At 57.3% G+C, this 9666-nt stretch overlaps 1 protein-coding gene across 1 annotated transcript in view; it reads left to right on the top strand.

Moving 5' to 3' along the window:
* LOC142004534 (uncharacterized) overlaps positions 1 to 9666 on the top strand; it is a 194983-nt gene that overhangs the window by 29554 nt on the left and 155763 nt on the right. The gene's annotated exons all lie outside the window — the stretch shown is intronic.

Below are 9666 nucleotides of genomic sequence, written 5' to 3' on the forward strand. Positions count from 1 at the left end.
AGCTGTGGGGCATCGGGTGCAGCCAGGCATCCTGTAGGGACTGGAGCCTTCAGCGCCATATCAGCTCCGACGGCACCCTGCGCAGTGCACTTCTTGGCTGCCAGCCCTACCGCATGCAGGCAGCTGGGCCCCAGGGGAGCGCGTGCCCTGCCCCACTGCTGCCCACTTGTACCTCCAGCGTGCCAGCTCCCTCTGCTGGCGGGGGCTGGCTGCTCTCTCTGCTGCACCTAGCACTGCCCAGAAGCAGCTGAGCTAGCAGGGACTGGCTGCCGCTGCGGGGCAGGGCAAGCTGCGTGCTACTGAAGGAGTGGGCTGGGTGCTGGGAAAAGGGGCTCCATGTCCCCAGTGACATCTGGGCAGCTCAGAGGGGCAGGGGCCAGCAGCAGCACCCCCCCGGCAGAGGTTGCTCTGGCACAGGGGTGTGGGGGCGAGAAGAGAGTGTGGGGCGGGGGTCAGAAGTGACATCAGAGGTAGCTCGGGGGAGCTGAAGTAGCTCAGAGGCTTTGGGGGGTAACATGGCTAGAAGCTTAGGGCAAAAGAGGGCTGGCGAGGTGAGTGTGGATGACTGACACGGCTGGGGTGTGCGGGAGTCACATGGATGGGGTGTGCATGGATCACTGACACAGCTGGGGTGTGCAGGGGTCACACAGGGGGTGTGCATGGATCACTGACATAGCTGGGGTGTGTGGAGTCACACGAATGGGGTGTGCGTGGATCATTGACACGACTGGGGTGTGCGGGAGTCACACAGGGGTGTGCGTGGATCACTGACATAGATGGGGTGTGTGCAGTCACACGGATGGGGCGTGCGTGGATCACTAACATGGCTGGGATGTGTGGGAATCACACAGGGTGTGCGTGGATCACTGACACGGCTGGGGTGTGCGGGAGTCACACGGGGGGGTGTGCAGGAATCACTGACACAGATGGGGTGTGTGGAGTCACAGATGGGGTGTGCGTGGATCACTGACACAGCTGGGGTGTGCGGGAGTCGCACGGATGGGGTGTGCATAGATCACTGACACGGCTGGGGTGTGTGGGAGTCACACGGGGGTGTGCGTGGATCACTGACACGATGGGTGTGCGGGAGTCAAACGGGGTGTGTGCAGGAATCACTGACACAGATGGGGTGTGTGGAGTCACACAGATGGGGTATGCGTGGATCACTGACACGACTGGGGTGTGTGGGAGTCACACAGTGGGTGTGCAGGAATCACTGACATGGCTGGGGTGTGCAGGAGTCACACAGAGGGAGTGTGTGTGGATGACTGACATAGCTGGGGTGTGTGAAGTCACACGGATGGGGTGTGCGTGGATCACTGACACGACTGCGGTGTGGGAGTCACACGGATGGAGTGTGCATGGATCACTGACACGGCTGGGGTGTGCGGGAGTCACACGGATGGGGTATGCAGGAATCACTGACATGGATGGGGTGTGGGAAGTCACATGGATGGGGTGTGCAGGAATGACTGACACGGCTGGGGTGTGCGGGAGTCACACGGATGGAGTGTGCGTGGATCACTGACACGGCTGGGGTGTGCGGGAGTCACACGGATGGGGTATGCAGGAATCACTGACATGGATGGGGTGTGGGAAGTCACATGGATGGGGCGTGCGTGGATCACTGACACGGCTGGGGTGTGCGGGAGTCACACGGGGGGTGTGCAGGAATCACTGACATGGATGGGGTGTGTGGAGTCACACACGGATGGGGCGTGCGTGGATCACTAACACGACTGGGGTGTGTGGGAGTCACACAGTGGGTGTGCAGGAATCACTGACATGGCTGGGGTGTGCAGGAGTCACACAGAGGGAGTGTGCATGGATGACTGACATAGCTGGGGTGTGTGAAGTCACACGGATGGGGTGTGCGTGGATCACTGACACGGCTGGGGTGTGCGGGAGTCACACGGATGGGGTATGCAGGAATCACTGACATGGATGGGGTGTGGGAAGTCACATGGATGGGGCGTGCGTGGATCACTGACACGGCTGGGGTGTGCGGGAGTCACACGGGGGGTGTGCAGGAATCACTGACATGGATGGGGTGTGTGGAGTCACACGGATGGGGCGTGCGTGGATCACTAACACGACTGGGGTGTGTGGGAGTCACACAGTGGGTGTGCAGGAATCACTGACATGGCTGGGGTGTGCAGGAGTCACACAGAGGGAGTGTGCGTGGATGACTGACATAGCTGGGGTGTGTGAAGTCACACGGATGGGGTGTGCGTGGATCACTGACACGACTGCGGTGTGGGAGTCACACGGATGGAGTGTGCGTGGATCACTGACACGGCTGGGGTGTGCGGGAGTCACACGGATGGGGTATGCAGGAATCACTGACATAGCTGGGGTGTGTGAAGTCTCACGGATGGGGCGTGCGTGGATCACTGACACGACTGCGGTGTGGGAGTCACACGGATGGAGTGTGCGTGGATCACTGACACGGCTGGGGTGTGCGGGAGTCACACGGATGGGGTATGCAGGAATCACTGACATGGATGGGGTGTGTGGAGTCACACGGATGGAGTGTGCGTGGATCACTGACACGACTGGGGTGTGCGGGAGTCACATGGATGGGGTATGCAGGAATCACTGACACGGATGGGGTGTGTGGAGTCACACAGAGGGAGTGTGCGTGGATGACTGACATAGCTGGGGTGTGTGAAGTCACACGGATGGGGCGTGCGTGGATCACTGACACGACTGCGGTGTGGGAGTCACACGGATGGAGCGTGCGTGGATCACTGACACGGCTGGGGTGTGCGGGAGTCACACGGATGGGGTATGCAGGAATCACTGACATGGATGGGGTGTGCGGGAGTCACACGGATGGGGTGTGCAGGAATGACTGACATGGCTGGGGGGTGTGAGAATTGCTGACATAGCTGGGGTGTGCGTGGACCACTGACACGGCTGCGGTGTGCGGGAATCACACAGATGTGGTGTGTGGGACACAGCTGGGGTGTGCAGGGATCACTGACATGACTGGAGTGTGCGGGAATGACTGAAATGGCTGGGCTATGTGGGAGTCACATGGCTGGGGTGTGTGGGAATTGCTGACATGGCTGGAGTGTGCGGGAGTCACACGATGGGTGTGCAGGGATCACTGACACGGCTGGGGTGTGCGGGAATCACTAACAGCTGGGAGATGTGGGAGTCACATGGCTGGGGTGTGTGGAAATTGCTGACATGGCTGGGCTGTGCAGAAGTCACACAATGGGTGTGCGGGAATTGCTGACATAGCTGGGGTGTGCGGGAGTCACACAACGGGTGCGCAGGAATCATTGACTTGGCTGGGATGTGTGGCAGTCACACAGCTGGGCTGTGTGGGAATAGCTGACATAGCTGGGGTGTGTGGGAGTCACACGGCGGGTGTGCGGGAATTGCTGATGTAGCTGTGGTGTGCGGGGATCACTGACATGGCTGAGGTGTGCAAGAGTCACACGATGGGTGTGCAGGGATCACTGACACAGCTGGGGTGTGCAGGAATTGCTGACATAGCTGGGGTGTGCAGGAGTCACATGGCGGGCGGGCGGGCGGGAATCGCTGACGTAGATGTGGTGTGCGGGGATCACTGACAGGGCTAGGGTGTGCAGGAGTCACACGATGGGTGTGCAGGGATCACTCACATGGCTAGGGTTTGCAGGAGTCACACGACAGGTGTGTGGGGATCACTGACATGGCTGGGGTGTGCAGGAGTCACACGACGGGTGTGCGGGGATCACTGACACAGCTGGCGTGTGCAGGAGTCACGTGATGGGTGTTCGGGGATCACTGACACGGCTGGGGTGTGCAGGAGTCACACGACGTGTGCAGGGATCACTGACGGCTGGGGTGTGCAGGAGTCACATGACGGGTGTGCAGGGATCACTGACACGGCTGGGGTGTGCAGGAGTCACACGACGGGTGTGCAGGGATCACTGACACGGCTGGGGTGTGCAGGAGTCACACGACGGGTGTGCAGGGATCACTGACACGGCTGGGGTGTGCAGGAGTCACATGACGGGTGTGCAGGGATCACTGACATGGCTCTGGTGTGCGGGAGTCACACGACAGGTGTGCGGGGATCACTGACATGGCTAGGGTGTGCGGGAGTCACATGACGGGTGTGCAGGGATCACTGACACAGCTGGGGTGTGCAGGAGTCACATGACGGGTGTGCAGGGATCACTGACACAGCTGGGGTGTGCAGGAGTCACACGATGGGTGTGCAGGGATCACTGACACGGCTGGGGTGTGCAGGAGTCACGATGGGTGTGCGGGGATCACTGACATGGCTGGGGTGTGCAGGAGTCACACGACAGGTGTGCAGGGATCACTGACACGGCTGGGGTGTGCAGGAGTCACATGACGGGTGTGCAGGGATCACTGACACGGCTGGGGTGTGCAGGAGTCACACGACAGGTGTGCAGGGATCACTGACACGGCTGGGGTGTGCAGGAGTCACATGACGGGTGTGCAGGGATCACTGACACAGCTGGGGTGCGCAGGAGTCACACGACGGGTGTGCGGGGATCACTGACATGGCTAGGGTGTGCGGGAGTCACATGATGGGTGTGCAGGGATCACTGACAGCTGGGGTTTGCAGGAGTCACGATGGGTGTGCGGGGATCACTGACATGGCTGGGGTGTGCAGGAGTCACGATGGGTGTGCAGGGATCACTGACACAGCTGGGGTTTGCAGGAGTCACGATGGGTGTGCAGGGATCACTGACATGGCTGGGGTGTGCAGGGATCACTGTAGTAACCCCTGCACCAGTACCAAGAGGGGGATGGGATTGTCCCCTCTCCCCAAGCTGCCTTGTACGGACAACCTCTGGTTCCCGTGCTGACAAACCTGTTCTAAGCTGTGCCCCGGCCCCTGACAACCTCCTGCCTGTTCTCTCTGCTGTGTGAGAGGCGCCTCTGCGTGTGGGTGGGGCAGGGCCCAGTGATTCCACACACTAATATTAGACAAGCCCCGGGGTCCAGTGAGGGGACTCTCTGAGGGGCCCTCAGTGAGCGACAGGTGTGCTAGCTTCTCAGAGAGGTCTAAGCCCAGGACCTGACTCCGGGAGAGAGTGGACCCTGAAGGGCTGGCATGCCCCCGGGAGCATACGGGACCAGGCGTGGACATGATCTGTGAGTCCATGACAGCGGGTAGTGAGGCTGGAGCTGTGTGTGGCTAACTGACGTGGTTGGGAAACGGGGTGAAGGGGGCTGTTTGGATGACATATGGGACAGGGTGTGACGTGGTGAGGGTGCATGCAGATGACGGACGTGGCTGAAGTGTGTTAGTGGAGGACTAAGGTGGGTGGGAGGTGATATGTCTGTGGGGCATGTGAATGACCATGGAGGGGTGTGTGTGGATCACTGACGTGACTCAGAGTGATGTGGCTGAAGAGGCATGGTTGGGCGGTGATACAGCTGGGATGTGTGTGCACGACTGAAGTGGTTGAACAGTGATACAGTTGGGATGTTTATGAACGACTGATGTGGTTGAACAGTGATACGGCTGGGATGTGTGTGCACAACTGATAAGGTGGTGTGGCTGGGATACGTGTGCATGACTGAAGTGCTTGGATAGTGATATGGCTGGGATGTGTGTGCACGACTGACAAGGTGATGTGGCTGGGATACATGTGCACAACTGATGTGGTTGGACAGTGATAAGGCTGGGATGTGTGTGCACGACTGACAAGGTGATGTGGTTGGGGTACGTGTGCACGACTGACAAGGTGATGTGGCTGGGATGTGTGTGTACGACTGACGTGGTTGGACATTGATACAGCTGGGATGTGTGTGCATGACTGACAAGGTGATGTGGCTGGGATGTGTATGAACGACTGACGTGGTTGGACATTGATACAGCTGGGATGTGTGTGCATGACTGACAAGGTGATGTGGCTGGGATGTGTATGAACGACTGACAAGGTGATGTGGCTGGGATGTGTGTGTACGACTGACGTGGTTGGACATTGATACAGCTGGGATGTGTGTGCATGACTGACAAGGTGATGTGGCTGGGATATGTGCGCATGACTGACGTGGTTGGACATTGATAGAGCTGGGATGTTTGTGCATGACTGACATGGTGATACAGCTAGGATGTGTGTGCACGACTGACATGGTGATGTGGCTGGGATATGTGCGCATGACTGACGTGGTTGGACATTGATACTGCTGGGATGCGTGTGCACAACTGACAGCTGGGCAGTGACAGCTGGGAGACATGGATGACTGGAACTGACATGATTGTGGGGATGTATCACTGACATGGCTGGGGATGACGTGGCTGGTGTGTGCATGTGTGTGGACACTGATATGCCTGAAGTGACCTAGCTGGGGAGAGATGGGGATGAGTGACAAGACTGGGTGTGTGCAGATGACTTATGTGGCTGGAGGTGACATGGCTGGGGGCATATGGATTATTGATGTGGCTGTGGGTTATGTGGCTGGGAATATGTGGACAACTAATGTGGTTAAGAAGTGACATGGCTGGGAAGCATGTGGATGACTTAAGTGGCTGGAGGCAACATGGCTGGTGTGTGCATGGACGAGTCACATGGCTGGAGGTTGTGTGTGGATGACTGATGTGGTCGAGAAGTGACATGGCTGGGATAACGTGACTGGGGTGTCCATGGACGAGTGACAGGGCTCGTGGGTGACACACTTGGAGTGTGTATGGACAACTGATGTAGTCGAGAAGTGACATGGCTGGGGGGTGATATAGTTGGAGTGTCTATGGACAACTGATGTGGTCAAGAAGTGACACGGCTGGGGTAATGTGACTGGCTTGTGCATGGACGAGTGACATGGCTGGAGGGTGACACAGTTGGAGTGTGTGTAGATGATGGATGTGGTCGAGAAGCGATATGGCTGGGGTAACGTGCTGGGTGTGCATGGATGAGTGATATGGCTGGAGGGTGACAGGTGGAATGTGTATAGATGACTGATGTGGTCGAGAAGTGATACGACTGGGGTAACGTGACTGGGTTGTGCATGGACGAGTGACAGGGCTGGAGATGACATAACTGGGAATGCACGAATGGCTGACATAGCTGGGGTGTGTGTGACGTGCCTGTGGTGTGTGTAGTTGACTGACATGGCTAAGGGTAACGTGGCTGGACTGTATGTCTGACTGCGGTGGCTAATGTGTGTATGGATGACTGATGTGGCTGGGGGATGACATAATTGGGGCATGTGTGGAGAACTGACATGTTTGGGAGGTGACATGATTGTGGGGTATGTGGGTGACTGACAATGCTGATAGGGCATGTGGATGTATAACATGGTTAGGTTGTATGTGGATGACTGAGGTGGTTGGTAGGTGACATGGCTGGGGACAGATGAGTGACTGATGTGGTTGGGGGTGATGTGGTTGGTTTGTGTGTGTGCGGATAACTGTCATGATTGGGACTGACACGGTTGGGGGGTGTGGCTGACTGATGTTTTGGTGACATGGCCGGTGTGTGTGTGTTTGTGTGTGTGAACTGACAAGGCTGGAAGGCAAGGTGGCCGTGGTGGGCATGTGAGTGACTGATGTGATTGGGCGGTTATGTGTGTGGGTATCTGTGTGAATGACATGGTTGAGAGATGATGTGGCTGGTGTGTGTTTGTGGAAGACTGACATGGCCGGAGGAGTATGGGTGAGTGACATGACTGGGGAAGGTAACAGGTAGATCGCCGTGTTAGTCTATATTCTATCAAAACAAAAAAGCACTCCTGGAGTACTTTAAAGACTAACAAAATAATTTCTTAGGTGGTGAATTTTCGTGGGACAAACCCGCTTCTTCAGATCAATAGCATCGCCAGTCTGTCATTTCCATTTCTGCCAGTCTGTACTGGAAATGCTACTGATCTGGAGAAGTGGGTCTGTCCCACAAAAGCTCACCACCCACTACATTGCATGGTTAGTTTTTAAAGTGCTACTGGACTACCTTTTTGTTATGACTGCGGGTTATGTGACTCAGGTGTGTGTGGTAATTGACATGGCTGCGGGGCGTATGGGCTAGTGACATGGCTGGGGGTTTGTGACTCAGGTGTGTGTGGTAATTGACACGGCTGGGGGGCATATGGGCTACTGACATGGCTGGGGGTTTGTGACTCAGGTGTGTGTGATAATTGACATGCCTGGAGGTGACATGGCTGGGGAGCGTATGGGCTACTGACATGGCTGGGGGTTTGTGACTCAGGTGTGTGTAATTCACATGCCTGGGGGAGCGTGTGGGTGAATGACGTGGCTGGGGGTGACATGGCTGGGGGGCATATGGGCTAGTGACATGGCTGGGGGTTTGTGACTCAGGTGTGTGTGGCAGTTTACATGGGCTACTGACGTGGCTGGGGGTTATGTGACTCAGGTGTGTGTGGCAGTTGACATGGCTGGGGGGCATATAGGCTAGTGGCACGGCTGGGGATTATGTGACTCAGGTGTGTGTAATTGAGATGGCTGGGGGGCGTATGGCCTACTGACGTGGCCGGGGGTGACGTAGCTGGGGTATACGCAGACACCTGACGTGCTAGGGAGGTGATGTGTCTGCGTCTGTTTGTGTGAGTGACTGATGAATATGGCTGGGGTGTGGGCAGACTGACGAATCTGGAAGGTTACGTGGTTGTAGTGTTTGTGGCTGACTGACATGGCTGGGAGTGACCCAGCTGAGGGTTGTGTGGCTGACTGACACGGCGGGGGCATGTGGCTGGGGCTGTTTGATGTGGTTAGGAGGTGAGGTGGCTGGAGTGCATTTGGATGACTGATGTGGCTGAGGGAGATACAGTGGAGCAGTTGCGTGCATGACAGATAGCTGGGAGGCGACGTCTGAGTGTGGATTACTGACGTGGTTGGAAGATGACATGGCTGGTGTCTTGGTACGTATGAGAGACATTCTTGGCTGGGTGTGTATGGGTGACTGGCATGAGTAGCGGTGTATGGATGACTGACATAGCTGGTGTGCGTGTATGACGTGGCAGGGGTTGTGTGGCTGGGGGTGTTTGAAGTGGTTAGGAGGGGACGTGGCCGGTGTGTGTGGCTGACTGACATGGCTGGGTACGTTTGAGTGCCTGACGTGGCAGGGGTTGTGTGCCTGGGGGTGTTTGAAGTGGTTAGGAGGGGACATGGCCGGTGTGTGTGGCTGACTGACGTGGCTGGGTACGTTTGAATGACTGACGTGGCAGGGGTTGTGTGGCTGGGGGTGTTTGAAGTGGTTAGGAGGGGACGTGGCCGGTGTGTGTGGCTGACTGACGTGGCTGGGTACGTTTGAGTGACTGACGTGGCAGGGGTTATGTGGCTGGGGGTGTTTGAAGTGGTTAGGAGGGGACATGGCCGGTGTGTGTGGCTGACTGACGTGGCTGGGTATGTTTGAATGACTATGTGGCAGGGGTTATGTGCCTGGGGGTGTTTGAAGTGGTTAGCAGGGGACGTGGCTGGTGTGTGTGGCTGACTGACATGGCTGGAGGGGACGTGGCTGGAGGATGAGTGAGGGTTCGAAGCAGCTAGCGGTGTGTTGGGTTAGTATGATGGGGGGCTCTGGGAATGATATTGCTGGGGTGCGTGGAGGAGGACACCACGGGAGGGTGGGCAGGGATAGGTGGGTTGGGTTCAACAGAAGCCTTATGGCCTGTGGATGTGGGCAGAGCCAACCACTGAGCTAGGTCCCTGGGCGTGGACAGCCTGTGGGAGGTGCT

Source organism: Carettochelys insculpta, chromosome 32, assembly GCF_033958435.1.
Source record: "Carettochelys insculpta isolate YL-2023 chromosome 32, ASM3395843v1, whole genome shotgun sequence".
In the NCBI taxonomy this organism is placed as follows: domain Eukaryota; kingdom Metazoa; phylum Chordata; order Testudines; family Carettochelyidae; genus Carettochelys; species Carettochelys insculpta.